Below are 18,523 nucleotides of genomic sequence, written 5' to 3'. Positions count from 1 at the left end.
ATGCAGGCTCACTCTCAAGTTTTAAGAACAAATTGGATAGATACATGGGTGGGAGAGGTCTGGAGGGTTATGGACTGGATGCAGGTCAATGGGACTAGCAGAATAAAGTTTCGGCACAGACTAGAAGGGCAGAATGGCCTGTTTTCTGTGCTGTAGTGTTCTATGGAGAAAGTGCGAAAAGGATTTACAAGAATGTTACCAGGACTGGAGGGCTTGGGTTATAAAGGAAAGGCTAGAGCACAGGAAGCTGAGGGTGACCGTTTAAAGGTTTATAAAACCATGAGGGGCATAGATAAGGTGAATAGCCAAAGTCTTTTCCCCAGGGCAAGGGAGTCCAGGTTTAAAGTAAGGGAAGGGGAAGATTTAAAAAGGAACCCGAGGGAAAACTTTTTCCACACAGAAGGTGGTGAGTACATGTAACAAGCCACCAGAGCAAGTGGTAGAGGTGGGTACAATTATGACATTTAAAAGGCAATTGGATGGTTACATGGATAGAAAAAGTTTACAGGAATATGGGCCAAGTGCAAGCAAATGGAACTAGCTCAATCAGGCAACTTCATCGGCATGGACGAGTTGCGCTGAAGGGCCTGATTCCATGCTGTATAGCTCGATGACTATGACGTGATTGAATATGGCAGAATTTTTACTACCTTTAACCCAAGAATTTTCTGCTTGTATTTGGTCACGTTTGTTTGCCTAGAATGCTTTCCCAGGTTAGCCAAATTTCATCCTTGAATCATTAAGATTTGATCACTTATTGTCTCTGATCCAAGGATTGAAGCTTTAATCAATTCTTGGATTTCTCCTTGCCCAGCTTTTTACCTCCTTAAATTCACTCGTCAAAATCCATTTTCAGATTCTGCTAACATAATAACAAAAAAAAAATCAGCTGTAAATTGTGGACACAATTTAAGGAAGCACAATGCACATCAGATTTTTGCTGACTCCATTGAGAAACGAACAAATGTTAACACACAGGAAATTTGATTTAAACAAATGGAAAATCTTGAGCACATATTCCTTGGCAAGCTTTAAAGCTTTTGAAACAATGTGACTGTAGTCAAATCTAAAAATACCCAAATTCTTGTGAGTAACAAGAATCTGCAGTTCAAAATAAATCAACAATTTCAATTGCCTTTGCAGGCTTTTATGTTAGATCTGATCTTTAACTGAACTCTCAAATAATGAACTAAATCATTACCACTGAGACCACCGCAATTTGATTCTGAAGATGCTTTCAAGACAGTTAGTGAGCTCATTTAGGATTCACAAAGGTATGTTAACAGTTGTATATTGTCTATATAAAACATATGCATTAATGTGGAAACACATCATGGGATCTTGCACTTCTGACAGTGCACAGACGTGTGTAACCTACATTTATTATGTTACACGTTCTGACCACTAAGGGTGAGATCAAGTTAGCTGACAAGATGACTTAAAAAAAGACAAAGAAAAGCAAACAAAATTAAAGTATAATTGGGACAGAAAATGTATCCTTGGTTCCTTGAAAAAAACTTATGACCACAATTGAAATTTAGACCTTTATGTGTGCCACTTTAAACAACCACTTACTGATGTTTAATTGATTACTAAAATGCTTTCTGTTAAGTAGTACTACACCTAATCTCACTCAACTCCATCTGCCTTTTACTGAAAAATATACCTTGGTTATTGAAAGTATGACAAGGATTTTTATAATGTTCTTATAGTTAGTAAAAAAAAACACAAATCCAAGCAACAACAAATAGAACCATAGAATAGTACAGCACAGAAATGGGCCCCTTTTAGCCCACCTCTTCCATGCCGAAGGTGATGCCTATCTACACTAATCCTATTTGCCTGCATTTAACCTGTATTCCTTGATGCCTTTCCTATCCAAGTACTTGTCCAAGTGTCTTTTAAACATTGTGGTTATATCTGTCCTTACCACCTTCTCTAGCAGCTCGTTCCACCACCGATTGTGGAAAAACTTAACCCTGAGATCACTTTTAAATTTCTTCCTTATCACTTTAAACATGTGCCCTCTAGTTCAAGACTCCCCTGTCCTGGGAGGAAGATTCTGACCATGCATCCGATCAATGCCCCTAATTTTGTAAACCTCAATAAGGCACCCCTTGACATCCTAAGTCCCAATAAGAATAAACTCAGCCTATCCAATCTCTCTTTATAATTACAGCCCTCCATTCTAGGCAACATTCTACTGAATCTCTTTTGCACTCTCTCAATTAAAAATTGGAGTTTATTTTATACCATGGGGCTTAAACAGCAACATTCATAGTGGCATGTCATAACATTCATTTCTAGAGCCACATGGCATGCACAACTTTCTGACATAATTTTTATTGTTTATATTCTGATTAGGGACAATAAGCATGGCTTTGTGCACAAATCGGTCACATCTTACAAAGTTGATTGTATTTTGTTTTGAGCAGATGACCAAGATGATTGATGAGGATAGGGTAGTGGATAGCGTCTACATGGACATGCAAGACATTTGACAAGGTCCTTCATGGTAGGATGATGAGGAAAATGAGAAAGATTAAGATGCACAGGATCCATGGTGAATTGGTAGCTTGGATTCAGAATTAGTTTGGCCATAGAAGACAGAGGGTAGTGGTGGAAGGGTGTTATTCTGGTTGGAGGACTGTGACCAGTGGTATTCCGTAGGGATCAGTGGTGGGACTTCTGTTGTTTGTGATGTAAATAATTGTAGATAGGCTGATTAGTAAGTTTGCAAATGATAAAAATTGGTGGAGTTGTGGATAGTTAAGAAGGTTGTCAGAGGATACAGCAGGATATAGATCAGTTACAGTGATGAGCGGGGAAATGGCAGATGAAGTTAAACCAGGTAAGTGTGAGGTATTGGACTTTGGGATGTTGAATGTAAGGGGAAAGTATACAGCTAATGGAAGGACCCTTACAGCAGTGATATACAGAGGGATCTTGGGGTCCAAGTCCACACCTCACTGAGAGTGGCAACGCAAGCAGATAGAGTGGTAAGGAAGGCATAGGCACACTTGCCTTCATTGCTAGGGGCATAGACTATGAGAGGTCAGGAAGTCATGTTGCAGTTGTACAAAATTTTGATTAAGCTGCACTTGGAACATTGCATGCAGTCTGGTCGCAACACCACAGGAAAAGATGTGGCGGCTTTGGAGGGGGTCCAGAAAAGGTTTACCATGATGCTGCCTGGATTAGAGGGTATCATCTTTGAGGAGAGGTTGGACAAACTTGGATTATTTCCTCTAGAGTGTCGAAGGCTGAGGGAAGACCTGATGGAAATTTATAAAATTATGAGGGGCATAGATCAGGTAGCCAGCCAGAATCTTCTTCCCCAGGGTAGAAATGTTGGATACTGGAGGGCATAGTTTTAAAACAAAAGAGGGAAAGTTTGAAGGGGATGTGCAGGGCATTTAGTTTTAGACAGAGGTGGACTTATTTATTGGGTCATTGGGTGTATTTAAGGCAGAGATTGATAGGTTCTTGATGGGTAAGGAGGTTAAGGGTTACAGGGAGAAGACCAGACAATGGGGTTTTTAAAAAAAAATCAGCCATGATTGAATGGCAGAGCAGACTCGATGGGCCAAATGGCCTAATTCTGCTCCTGTGTCTTATGGGTCTTATAGGTGCCTGGAACAAACTGCCTGGGGTGGTAGTGGAAGCAGATACAAAAGTGGCATTCAGGAGGCTGTTAGACAGACATGAATATGCAGGGAATGGAGGGATATGGATCATGTACAGGCAGAAGGGATTAGTTTAATTTGACATCTTGCTCTCTCAGAATTGTGGGCCAGAGGGCCTGTTCATGAGCAGTACTGTTCTATGTCCTATTGCATTTTATAAAAGAAAAATACTACATACACAGAGGTACACAATGGCTAATTACTGCTAGAGCTAGAGTGCGAGTCTCCATCCAGTTCACAAGTCTTTTGAAATATGCAAATGTTATCAAGACATTGCAAAACAACATCCACCCAAACTCTTTTGCAAAGGGCACATAATATTTCAATTTTTCTGAACGTTATCACAGAATGTAGCAATTCACAACAATCTGTACTGAAAATCTAAAACAATTGCACACTGGTCTCATGATGAAGATACTTCATTGGGTTGTAGGCTGTAATTTACAAATTATCTTTAGAATTTGATCCTCCTGGAATTGCAATATTGATATTTCTACAGCACATATTCTGCAACCACAGTTCAAGAAACTGGACAGCCAATGATCACAATCATGAATGGATTTCCAGGAAAGGCAAACCAGTACCTCCACTTGTATACTGTATATACTGTTTATTCAATATACTCAATACACACTTCTGAAAGACTCCACATCAAACCTGAAAGTCATGACGCAGGTCTTTAGAATTTAGCTTTGCATTCCTCAAGTTTGTGATGTTCTATTTCAATTTTTCACATTGTGTTTACCTTACTTGAGATGGGGAAAGTAAATAAAATCTCTTGACACAATTTCCCTTCAATGTTTTCTGAAAGCTGAATACTGTCCAAGATACATTCTTATTCTTCCCTTGGCGTGCTGAGTTGAGTTTGCAAGTGGCCCATATTAATGAAGACCATCGGATCCTGCATCCATTGCTCATCTTCAAGCTGTGAATACGACTGACTTTCTTGTTTAAAAAAAGTAATAAGCTCCAATTGTTCCACAAACCTACTTAAGGCATTGCTGACCAATAACCAACTCACAATACCATAGCCTAGATATTGTTCAATACATGGAGTATCCAGAGGGAAAGTCATGGACATTGGGATCCACAAGACAAGTCCCTGGTTTTACATTTGAATTGCTGAACACACAACAATCCAGTTTCTGAGCACATGAAAAGGCATAAAAAGTTAAATTTCAAGTTCTAGATTGCAACAAAAAGCCCAAATACGTAATTTAAAAGGAATATGCAATGGACAATGACTTAAAATCTCAAGCTGTTTAAGAGTATTATACTGCAGAAATGTTAGAGAATTTGGAAATGGAGTCAGTGCTCAATGTTTACATTATTTTTCAAAATAAAACATTTTTGAGGTTTGACCTTTTTAATGTCTACATCAATTAGACATCAGCAAATGAACTCTGCAAATAGAATGAAGAGATTGCCTCAAAGATGGCATGAACATTATGATCGTAAAGAAAATGAGTAAGAAAATGGGTAAAGATCTAATTCACTTGCTCCAGCTGTCCCTTCAAAGATTGCACAGCAGTAAGATTAAAAAAGAGCCACACATTTCAGAAATATAAATGAGTTAAACCATCTGTTGTGAGAAATCCACATGGCTGTCACGTGATAGTAACGACAATGACCCCCGCTGACCGGAGGACAGCATTGCTCCTCTGATCGGAAGTTATACCACTGTCAATCAACATGCGGCTCCACCCATCCCTCAGGTGTGAGAGTACCTTTTGCCTCTGAACTTGCCTGACCAGTACCCTTTGTCTCTGAACCTGCCTGACCATTGGCTGTGGCAGGAACCTTTGTCTTTGACTCCCACACCATTGGCTCATTTAAATCACAACAGTGAGGCTCCACCCAGACTCCTAACACCATAAAAAGGGCTGCATCACTAGCCCTTCCTCTTTTGATGGCCCCCAGGAGTAGTGAGACAACGCTGCAGAGATCATTGGTAAGAGTGCATCACCACATGGTCAGGGAGTGTTTCACTTAGACTCAGGGAGCGTTAAGGGCCAATGCTAGTGTGGGACGGGCATTGAAGTGTTATATCCTGAAGTTGTACAGTGTTTGTGTGGGACAGTGTCCTAAACTAGTTGTGATCCTCTCTCGTGTTCATAGTATCCTGTGCGTGAGTGAGCATGTGTCTGTTCTCATCCATTCTGTCCCGCGTTTGCCTTGGATTAAACTAGTTTTAGTCTACAAAGCGCGTGTTCAGAGTCCTTGATCCTTAAGATGGAAAAGAACAATTTCACAGAACACCATCATATTTTGGAGGAGTTCACATCCACTTGAACAGCACAAAGGCTATGACAACTAACAAGGGACTTGGAATAACAAACAAACCAAATCCACTTCAAACTTTTCACAATAATTTGCCAAAGATTTTCATGAGATATAATCATTGATGATATTTTAAAGGTATTTGATAAAATTATACAAGTGAGTCATAAAATTCAAATCAAATTAGTCAACAGGATTAAAAATTGACTCGAAAATAGTCGCATGTGGTAAAAGACAAAATCCAGAACTGAAAGAAACTCATGTGGACTTCCACAGCTTTTTGTTTTAGTCATTTGATGTATGCATGAATATTGAAAAGGTAGAATACTTACAAAATTGGCAGACATCATCAAGGTTTACCAGTTGATCAAATCATTGGAGAAAAATAGAATTCATGAAGATCTGAAACAATGGAACAGATTGGCTGATGTGATTGACTGATTTTATTCGACATATCGTATCCCTGAAATTAAGTCAAAATTAATGAACACAGAAATTGGTAAGAAAAAGATTAGTTCATGGGTATTGGTTAGATTGCTAAACAACAATATTTACTTAGCACCTTTAGCATTACAAGGCACATCACAAGAGAGCTTTCAAACAAAATTTGACAGCAAGGATATATTAGGATAAATGAGTGAAAGCACAGCCAAACAGGTAGGGTGAGACAAAAGGAGATTTGAGGAGGGTAGCCTGGAGTGCAGGGGCTTGGCAGCAAAAGTAGATATGAACAGCAAATCAGAAATTAGCAATTCTCAAGAACTCAAAGCAGCTAATGTAAATTGGAAAATTTACAAATGCGGCCACATATAAATTTATACGCAGTCACATGCATCCTTCCTTCAAAACAACCATAAAACATTTCACAAAAAAAAAATTATTTCAGGACTCAAGGCAGTGAGTTGAAAGGAAAGAATGACAGCTCAGCTTTCTTTCTTCTTTTCAAAATTCAAAGTTTGAGAAAGACGCAGAGTATCTATTAGCAAAGACTAATAGACCATCAGAAAAATCAACAAATCTAAAACAAGATATCCATTCCATTATGGAAGAATACAGCACAGAAACAGATCCTTCAGCTCATGATGTCACTGCCAACCATCAAGTACCAATCCATGCTAATCCCATTTACCAGCGCTTGCTCTGTGGCCTTCTATCCCTTCAGTATTTCTATTGTTTGTCTAGCTACTTCTTAAATGATTCTTCCACTATCCCTTCAGGCAGTGCACTGCAAATTCTAACCATCCTTTGGGTGGAAAACATTCTTCCTCAGATCCCTTTTGAACTTCTGTTCTTTTACCTTATTCCTGTGTCCTGAAACCAAACTCTACACTATTGGCAAGTTTCTTACCATCTATCCTATCTGTGCCCCTCATAATTTTGTATACCTCTCATAATATTCTCCAATTCTCCTCTACTCCAAGGAAAACAAACCCAGCCAATCCAGTTTCTTCTCATAAGTGAAACATTCCATCCCAAGCAATGACCTGGTCAATCTCTTCTGCACCCTCTCCAATGCAATAATTTCCTTCCCATGGTATAGCAACGAGAACTGCACACAGTTCTCCACCTGTGGCCGAACCAATGTTGAATACAGTTGCACCAAGACCTCCCTGCTCTTGTATTCTATGAAAAAGACGAGTATCCCATATGTCTTCTTAACCACCTTACCTACCTGTGCTACTAGCTTCAGGGATTCAGGATTACTTGTACAAGGTACTTCTGTTTCTCAATATTCCCTTGAGCTCCACCATTCATTGTGCATATCCTAGCCTAAGTAGTCCTCCCAAAAATTTCTTCTGCCATTGCTCTGCTTATCTTACCAATTCATCAATATTACCCAACCTAAGACTACTCTTCTCACAACCAGTAACACCAATTTTTGTCATCTGCAAACTTACTAATCATACCTCCTGCATTCACATTCAAATCGTTAACATATACAACAAACAGTATGGACTGCAGGACTGTCAGGTCCATCTCCTCAGTGGAGGAGATCCCTATGATGCAGATGGGCTCGATCAAAGTGGTGATGGGTTCAGCTTCTTCTTAAAACAATAAATTAGATTTAAATCAACTTGGTAAATCAGAAAGGTACTTACACCTATTTGTGGTCATCCCTATTAGCTGAAATTAATGGCCTCACTGGAATGGCACCAGGCTAACTGTCAGGTTAACTTGGTGCTTATTCTGCTGGCAGATTTCCCAGTGAATGCTTGGAAAACTGCAGATGTTTGCATTCTATCACTGGACTCTGAGAGCAGCTCTAGAAGGGTATATTAGCTCAGTGGGAATTCAGAACTTCCAACTTTGCTCAAGTGTCCTGAACTTCTGCCAAGTTAAATAGATAAACAAAAAGGTAGCGGCGTTGAATGCAACTGAGCTCATAGAAATATACTATGCTGTATGAAAAGTCGTCAGTTTGTGTTGAACAAAGATCCACAGATAACGATGAGGTGAAGGACTAACCGTTTTACTTTGATGGCTGCGTAACAATGACAATACTACTGGTGTCAGTCAAGGTTAGATATGGAGAGGACCCACAAAAAACTGTCATTCAAATATAGCACTCAGCATTCAACTGAACTAATATTCCAGGCAAATGGCTTTTCAATTTAATGTTTGGCAAGGTCTCTTAAAATTGCAACATATTTGTGATGTCATTAATCCAGTGTTTAAACTAATAATCTTTAGACCTAGCTTCCAATTCAAACAAACTGAAATGAAGTGAGTGACTAGTCCGTGACAAACATTTCACATTTGATACAATTTTTTTAAATTTAGGTAGGAATTCATCTTTGTTCTATTCATCTATAGTGAGGAGAAATAACCTTGTAGAACGAGAAATAACCTTGTAGAACATTTCTTCAATAAAGCATTTTCTCACATTTTAATGTTGCAAGAAAAGATCAGTAAACCAATCTGCAAACTGATTTAGTTTCATTCTCAGCATGCTGAGACTTCCTACTTATCCAAGTACTGAAAGAAAGATCTTAAACTACTCATCCATCCAAAAAATATTCTACTGGCAATGGAAGTTTTCTCAAGAGACACACTGTCACATAAATATAGCATCAAACAAGGACAATCCTATATGTTTTAATCCCCAGTGTTCTGCAGAGTGCTCACTTAAATGCAGGTATTTAGAGGGTGGGGGCGAAAAAGGTAATCGCATTCCTGGAAAACAGCCCACATCACAATTTTCCACAGCGCCAAGCTGTGTCATCTGCACATGCATCAAGGAACACAAGTTGGTATAAAAAAGTGTGTGGATTTATTTACTTTATTCCCCACATAATTTCCATGAGAGCGAATTTTATTCCTTATCTCAAGATTTTGGGTAGTAATTTTTCAATTCTGCAAGGGAAAGCTTCCGTAACCTGAAGTATCCATAACCTCTACACTGCTTGTATTGAGCTTAAATTATTAATTCAATATTTTTTAAACGTTCTTATGCAATCCAATGACAACATTTAAACATTGTAATTCTACTTTCCGCGTTAAATGAGGCGAATACCACACAGGCCGCCCCTCTGTTACAAAGGCCCAACGTATGGACACCCATACATACAAACAAGCTTGCATAATATTATTAAATTCAAAAGTCTGACATACATACATGTATTTGTTTCTACAGGTGTCAAAGCTAGCTTCCTCTCTCACTCCACGTTTAGTAAACATTCTTTCTTATCGGTCTTCTGTGCTTTTGATGCCAACATTACAAATACTGTGCAGATATGGTTACCCTATCGAGTGATCTCTGTTTTTTCTCCCCCAACTTAAAAACAAAATCAATTTATGAACAGAATTGGTTCATTATCTGCGATGGCTTGTATCAGTATTATCACAGGCAAACTTCCCACTGTTGTTGAATATTCCCATATATCACACAACTTTTAAAATATCCTGTAAATTACTATTGACAAATATTGCTCAATTGTCCTTTGTCTGAACTAAATAGTTAAGTAAATTTAAACAAATGTCAAAATACTTAAACACTACAATGTTTATTAGAAATAAAAGCAGAACTTCAATGTTACTTCACAAAAGCATGCCATGGGTTCCATAACATGCATACAAGTAGTGATCCAAGGAGGCCTTTTGAGTAAATGATAATTAAATTTGAAAAATGTAAATACAATAAAAACATTCTATCCAATGGCATAAAACTGTTGGGTATAGATCTTTAGCGCAATCTACTGGTACATAATGTCTTGCATGATTGGCAATTCATGTAACTTCTTTTCCAAAGTTCTAAGTTCAGTGAAAATGGCTTCCCTTGTTTTTCTATACAGGAGCAAAATTATATTATTTTGATGTTTCTTTTTATTATTACTAAAATCCGGATTCAATTTTGAAGACAATTGCAAGATCAAGCTACATAATGAAAAAATGAAAAGGCAAGAAAACATGCAACATAAAACAATGCTAAGTATCATGAGAGAGAACCTGAAAGGTGGCAAAAAAAATTGACAAATTATCAAAGAATGAAAACAATTTGAAGATTTGAAATATTTTGAGAGAATGTTTATAAAAAGTTTAGACTTTTAACATTTAACATTCTAAATAATGTGCCAAACTCTGTGAGTCAAACCCTAGTTTATTTTTTCTCCTCCTTAGGTTGTACCTCAGAACTAAAGATGACTCATTTCTACTCCTTTTCTGTAGGTGCAGATTCTGCCACAGGCGAAACAAGTGATACTTAATGAGGTAGGTGGGTGAATTGGGATATTGTCTGCTCCCTCCACTGCATGTAAACAACCTCTACATCTTTCCTGGATAACTCTTCTCAGTCTGAGTGGTTGAGCCAGAGATTCCCAAGTCAATGGAGTGCTACATTGTCCTGTGACAGAGCTTGGGAATAGAGTCCTTGCTTTTGTTCACTGGTGTCAGTGGAACAGATGATGTAGCCTGCACACCAGTCGACCAAGCATGATCCACACCTCTAGACTAAGAATGCTGGCCTGAGAGAGGGCTGTTCACCAATTCTGCCAACTAATTTGGAGGGCTTTGCAAAAACAACAGTGAAATTATTTTTCCAGGTGTTCTGGAGGGCCCTACCATTGGTTGTCCATCATGACACAGCACACTGGAGGGCAAGGATCACTGCTACACTGTAGACCAGGAGTTTGATGCTGGATTTGAGGTCTTGGTTTTAGGATACCCTTTATCTCAGTTGGCTGAAGAGTCTACTGGTGCACTGGTAACAGTGAATTTTGCCAACGATTTCTACATTTGCTGAGAAGCAGTGCTAAGAGATGAAAAGGAGATCTGACTTTTCCAAGATCTCACCATGGATCTCTATTATCGGGTGGCAGCAACATCATTATGTTGATGAATGATCTTTGCCCTCCAGATATTTATTACAAAGCCCATCATTTCATACACTGCAGTGGAGCCAACCATTACTTCAAGCTCAGTTTCTAAATATAGCACATGATGCTTGATAATATGCATAAATCAATGTCTGAGAACAGGATAATCCTGCTTCTGGAGTGAAGACAATGGAAGTTTAACAATTTCCATTTTTTCTGCACTTTGCCTCTAAATAGGTGCTTTCTCAAGTAGAGTTAAAGTGCAGAACTGCAACAAGGCAAGATTGAAAGGAGAGTTGGAACAATGATGCCATCTTCCTTGACCCTGCACCGGAATTAGGTCAATTAGAATCATGATTTGCAGACAAAAAATGGTGAATTTCTGTAGACAGCTAAATTTAAGAAGAATTTATAACCCTTCTTAGGCTTTTGTGAGCTTCAACTTTATAGTACAAGTACATATTACATTGAGGCAAAGATTATTTTGAATTTGAAAAAATTTATGTTCATTATTTTAAGCTTATATCAGTTCAATTCAAAATAATCTTTGCATTAATTTATCACATACTTGCATTGCATACATGAAATAATATTGGTTGCAAGAGCAACTGGCTGGATTCTGATGAAGCATTCACTAAACAAGACAGTAACATTTATGTTAAACAATTCATCCAAAAATAACTTCCTTTATTTATTCGATTGGTTGAAACAAGCATTTCCATTTATTTTGCATCTTGCATTATTTAACAAAGATAGTGCTTCATTCATTATCATCTTGCTCATCCCAAAGATAATATTGGTAGGAAGTCCATAATGAGCCTCCACAGCCCTGTTTTAAACGAGTTGTGAGAGCAAGACAAAAACTACTTAAGCAGCAGTAGCTCCCGTTTCTGCTACAGCAATTCTGTTATGTGATATATTGGTTTCAGCTGTCAGTTAATACCATTTCCCAGTCTGGGAGCACATTCAAGCCTGGAAGAGGTGCAAATAACTTCAATTTAATGCTCATCTTCAGACTGGAGACACCTGGGAACTGTCTGTGGAAGTCTTATGGAACTTAAAGGATTAGAAACAGCAGAGGCTATCGCTACCTCAAAGAAATGAACCCACAAAGATCTAGTTATCTCGATGCTAAGATTTCTTTCTTTTCCAAAAGTGCTATTTACACACATTTCTTCTGCATCAGTTCAAGATGATCTTGGGTGCCAAAGAACTGTTACATATTGAAGTTGGCAGACTTGACAATTAGAGAAGTCAAACCAATAGCATAGTGGGAAGAAAAATGAAACTCTGCACATACAAACTAGCAGAAATTGAAGGAACAAAAACAAATTTTACAAAGTACATGCAACGTAGAACAGTAGTACACAGGAACAGACCCTTCAACCCTCAATGTCTGTGCCGACCATGATGCCAAATTAAACTAATCCCATCTGCCTGCACATGGTCTACATCCCTCCATTCCCTGCCCATTCACGTGCCTATCTAAATGCCTCTTAAACATTGCCATCTTATCTGTTTCCACCACCTCCCCTGGCACCACATTCCAGGCACATACCACTCGAGGTGAAGGAAACTTGCCTCATAAATCTCTTTTAAACTTCCCCCCTCACCTTAAATTTATGCCCTCTGGTATTTGACATTTCCACCCAAGGAAAAAGACTGACTATATACCCTATCTATGCCTCTCATATTTTATACACTTCTATCAGGTCACCCCTCACCTCCAACACTACAGAAAAAACAATCCATGTTTGTCCAACCTCTCCTTATAACTAATACTCTCTAATCCAGACAACATCCTGGTGAATCCCTTCTGCACCCTTTCCAAAACTTCCACATCCTTCCTGTAATGCAATGACTAGAAATGCACACAATACTCCAAATGTGACCCAACCAAAAAGTTTTATGCAGCTGTTACATGACTTACCAACTTTTATACTCAATTCCCTGACCAATAGTGGGTAAAAAAAATGCAATTTTTCCCCTATCAGTGAGAAAGCATGTCATATGCCTTCTTTACCACCCTATCAACTTGTGTTGCCATTTCAGTCTTTATACTTTACCAAGTCACAATTGTGGCGTTCTACAATTTTAAAAATTCAATTAAACCTCAATTAATAATTCATAAAATGTCAGGGTATTTTATTATTGAACTACTTTGTAAATATCTTAAATTCCCATTAATTTGAGATTTCCCTAGAATGCAGTGAAGGCTCTCTTTTAAATTATCCCTTCCATGGTGTAGTCATCACCAGCAAAGCCAGCATTTATTCAACTCTCCTTAAATGGCCTTGAGAAGGTGGTGGTGACACACCTTGATCTGCTACAGGTCTACAGCCACATTGCTGCTGGGTAGGGTCATAAGACAGTCATACAACACAGAAAAAGAGCCTTGGGTCCACCAATGTTCATTCCAAAGATCAAATACCCATTTACGTTAACCTCATTTAGCAGCACTCGAGTTGATGAAGGAATGGTGACAGATTTCCAAGTGAGAATTGTGTGCAGCTTGGAAGAGAACCTAGAGCAGCAGCTATGCTGACTAACCACAGTGCACTTTGTAACCAGCATACAGTGCAGCCACAGTGTGATGATAGTGGAGGAAATATAACATTTAGGATGATTTAATTTCAATTAAGCAGGCTGCTTTGTCCTGGACAACAATGAGCTCCTTAAATGTTGCTGGAGCAAACCTCATTGAGGCAAATGAATTTGTGCCTCAGATGACTGAAAGGACTTGTAGTGTCAAAAATCAAGTCACTTGCGCAGAACACCCAGCCTCTGACCTGTTCTTGTTGACACACTATTTATGTGGCAGGTGCAATCAAGTTCCTCATTAAAAGTGACCACACATCCTCAACTGCAAGATGTTGGCAGTGAAGCCTTTGGATATCAAAGGTGAGTGGTTAAACTCTCTCTTTTGTTGGAGGTTGTCATTGTCTAGCTCTTATGTCGCATGGGTGTGACTTACTACGAGTTCATATCCAATGTTGATAAGGTCTTGCTACATATTGGCATGGACAGTTTCATTTAATGAAGAGTTATGAATTGATTTCAGCATGATACAATCATCTGTCTGTTAAGGCATTGCATATTCTCCTTTTATTCTGTGATGGCTGATTTAACTCTGATTACCAAACCCTGTCCATAAGATCAATAGAAATTAATATGCAAGTGCAACGAGCAAATAGAAAGGCCTTCATTGCAGAGTAGGAGTACAAAAGTAAAGCTATCTTGCTCCAAATACAGAGAGCCCTGGAAAGAGCAGAGCTGAATTATTGTACACATCTGATCTCTTCTACACAAGGATGGAACTATTTATGATAGCATGCAGTGACAGTTCACCAGTTTGATTCCTGGGATGGTGGGTTTGCCATGTGAGGAGAGATTAAGTAGACTAAGCCTGTGCTGTTCTGAATTTAGGTAAGAGAGAGATTAGAAGAATGAAAGGTAAATCTCAACGATGCACACAAATTTAAGCAGCTTGACAGGATAGATATGGAGTTGATGTTTTCCCTGACTGATGTCGAGAAGCAAGGATCACAGTCTCAAACTAAAGGGTTGGCCATTCTGGACAGAGATGAGGAGAAATTGGACAGTGTGATTCTTCAGCATTGTCCACCCAAGATCTCGATTCATGACAGAGATTAATAGATTTTGTTTTAAATGTTTAACAAAATCAAGGAATCTGGAGTTAATGCATGAAAATGACAATGGGACGAAAGATCAGGCACGATCTGAAGGAATGGCAGAACAAGCACAAGTTCTTGAATGGCCTATTCCTATTTCTTACGTTCTTACCCCTCACATTGAGGGGCTGTGGATTCATATGAATGCTAACAGTCCATTCCCAGCGTGAACTAGCCACTTCAGATGAAAAAGAAAACACTATTTGCTGTTTACCACATATTAAAGGAAAGGTCATCATAGTAAGTCAGTAGAATCATAATCTTGATACACAAATAAATCATAGATTTTCTGCTACCATAGTCTGCTTTAGACATTGTTGTCCAAGATGGAGTGCTTCATACTATTGCTACTAACTAAATCAAATCACATCTTACATGCAGATACACTGGTCTATCAAATTTAATATTGTTCTTTACATGAAGGGGTAGGAATATTTTATACTACAATTCTATTTTGTTGATGTAAGTTACTTCATACATTGAGTGAGAGCCTTGCAGATGACACTATTATCTCAATCAGATGCCATTGAATAAGATGCAGATCTTCATTATGTAATTGCTATCAACTTAACAACTTTGTTTTGCATTCTAACTAATCCAGGTTTGCTCTTGATACAGAGTAGTTCAGCATGTTTCATACAATCGATAGATTTAGAATTAATGGCTCCATAGTCTCCTTTACACGCTGCTGAATAAGATACTGTTTCACCCTACAACTACTATTAGCCAGGCAGAACTACAGCTTACATTGACATAAACAGCTCCAACGAAACCAGCATGAAAAGAGTAGATTAGAATTCTTAATTGAAATTAATTCATTTGATAGAAAATATAATACACATAGGCAATGTAATTTGTAGATGATGCCATAGTCTTCAGTAGAAGCAGTTGAACAAGATAGAGTACTTCAATAACCACAAATGCTATTAATAGTTACAATTCAATAGTTACAATGTGCATTGAGAGAAAATGTGCAAGGTAATCCAATATTGTTCTTTACAAGCAGAAAAGCTTCCATGTACTTCAGTCCAGCCTGATTGGGCAAATGTGGATCAATGCCCAGTTATCTTTCTCGTCAAAGGGCACAATAATAGCTTCAAAACAGAATGTGCCCACCAAATCTAACCCACTGATAGACTTTGCTACAAGCGTTCTGTCTGATGCAAGCACAAGGGGATTACTATCCATGAAGCCAGCAAATGAATGTGTGTATGCCAATGGACTGAATTTAACATATTGACAATTATTGACTCAACCCTGCTGACTCAATATAAACCAGCCATCTAGACTAAATAAACCGTTATAGCAACTGCGAAGAAGGATCATAAATCAAAGAAACCTTCAAATCTATAGTTGGAAGCTTGTTTGTAATAATCAAAATTGTCCTAATGCAAATGACACGAGTAATGAAGCATTTCAGGCAAGCTGTAGCTGCTCACAGTACAGACAACACAAAATCAAAGATAAAATCATTTTGATTATGGCTAAAATTGATCAATAGGACCACAAAGACTCCTTCAGGTTGATTCTGTGTGTTATCAATCCCATTCTATCCAGTGTACAAAAACATATTAGGACCAGGTAAGAAGAATTATATTGAGTTCACTATATAGATTAAGGTTATTAAAGAACCAGTTCAATGCAAAGAAAACTCAAAACTGCTGTGGTTGATCGAAGGAGGAAAAGCAACTTTGAGTGGTATAAATGCTGCATTATTATAAGCCAACCCAGAAGAGGAGGGGTGAAAAAGTGAAATTCAGAAATAACATCACATCAGACAATAGCACCAGGTGCAAGATGGCATCAATGAAATACTTCTTGAGATTGAAGTCTATGTTGCAGCAAGATGCCGAAGAGCTTACAGTTCTATTTTTTCCATGGTCCCTACCATCAAGGATGCCAATCTTGAAACAACTCCATTCACTCCACCTGATATGAAGGAATTGTTGAGCACAATGGATTGAAATATTAATGTCCCTGCACTCTGAAGCACATGATCTAATATTTATACCCCGGAAACATCCGAGTTGTGGTGTTGAAGATTTGTGCTCAAGAATTAGCTGAGCTGTTCCCATGCATTTTCAATGGTGGCCAAATATGTACTGTTCACAAAAAGTCATATACAAACCAGTCAATTATCATCCAGTCTTCTCTCAATCAGATGTAAAGGAAAATGCCATTGACAATGGAATCAACTGCCAGTACCCACCAATGCAAGCATTGCCAGCAGCATTGAGCTCTAGACCTAATTACAGGCTTAGTCCAAGGCAGGATTTGAAAGCAGCAAAATATGTTGGAAGCATTCAGAAGATCAAGCAACATTGATGAGGAGAGGAAGAAGAGTCAATGTTTCAGGTCAAGGACCCTTCATCAGAACTGGAAAACAAAACAAAAACTGATGTGTTTTAAATTCCAAGGACAGGGACGGATGTAAAAATACAGATGAAAATGTCCAAAAGAGGCTGCATATGAAGTTGTTGAGATAACAACTACATGAAACACTGGTACCAATATTGTGAGAACTATTCCATAAGGAAAAGACTGATGATCAAAAGATGACAAAATCATTTTTTTGTTCTCTCAATCACTCTAAAATCTTAATATTAATTGTGGAATAATGGCTAAAAATATTTTTAAATACTGAATTTGGTCACAGGCTTTTTTAACCATAGAGAACATTAATATCAACTAACAGCATGTTGTTTATTAAAAGTTGAACAACATCAGAAAAATTATGCATAGTATAAATGCAATTAATAATACTATAACATTATGGAAACATCTACATCTACACAATACTGTTTCAATTAATTTCCAATATTTTCAAAAATTTCACTCGTCTAATGCCAAATAGAAAATGTACTTGTTTACATTAAAATCTGCATTGCTCATCACAAAGGACACACACTCACAGAAAATTCCTTTTATATGATAATAAATGCCTTCCAATAAGAGTTTAATCTGACATTCATAGCAGAGTTTAAGAAATGGCTAATATAGTCTAACTTTGTGTTCACAAAGTATATAGGTGAGTGGAAATGTGGTAACGACTTGTAAATTCAGATTTTACTCAGACTTTATTCAGTGACTGCAATGCATCTATATTGCTCCTTTAGTAACAAGTCCCTGGGAGCTTCACAATAACACACAGAAGCTGAATCCATGCCAAAGATGGAAACACTAGGAACGATGTCTATATTTCATTTAAGTAGCATCTAAAATGAGAAAAATGTAGTAAGGGAAAGTTTTGGAGATAATTAAGGCTTACAGTTTAAAAGACTGTCAACTAGTGGGATACACAAAGGCCAGACTTGGAGGAATAAAGTTTTTTCCAAAACTGCAGTACAAGGGGAGATCTGAAAAGTATCATGGGCTCAAAGCCACTTAACTGATATTTAGTTTATTAAGCAGCCCAATAAATAACATTAAAATCTATAGATATTAAAACAGCTTGAAACCTTTTTTTTCAAAAAATGATTCCACATATTTGCTGCGACAAGCTTCCAGTTCTTCATTCTTTCTAAACAGAATCAAACTCTCTGTATACAGTATT

The 18,523-nt window shown here is 38.0% G+C and overlaps 1 protein-coding gene across 11 annotated transcripts in view; it reads right to left on the bottom strand.

Moving 5' to 3' along the window:
- Positions 1-18,523, bottom strand: part of ralgps2 (Ral GEF with PH domain and SH3 binding motif 2) — a 385,220-nt gene that overhangs the window by 341,977 nt on the left and 24,720 nt on the right. For 8 of the 11 annotated variants that reach the window (XM_052010754.1, XM_052010760.1, XM_052010750.1 and 5 more), the window contains exon 2: positions 6,299-6,368. The exons of 1 other annotated variant lie outside the window; for it this stretch is intronic. The gene's annotated coding sequence lies outside the window, so the exon portion shown is untranslated. Of the gene's footprint in view, positions 1-6,298; positions 6,369-8,065; positions 8,133-9,582; positions 9,635-18,523 lie in introns of those variants that run through there. 2 more of the 11 variants (XM_052010753.1, XM_052010751.1) reach the window with 2 other exon arrangements.

The sequence above is a fragment of the Pristis pectinata genome, chromosome 3 (assembly GCF_009764475.1).
Source record: "Pristis pectinata isolate sPriPec2 chromosome 3, sPriPec2.1.pri, whole genome shotgun sequence".
NCBI classification, from domain to species: Eukaryota; Metazoa; Chordata; class Chondrichthyes; order Rhinopristiformes; family Pristidae; genus Pristis; species Pristis pectinata.
The sequence above is the reverse complement of the archived record's forward strand: the minus strand, read 5'-3'. Positions and strand labels throughout refer to the sequence as shown.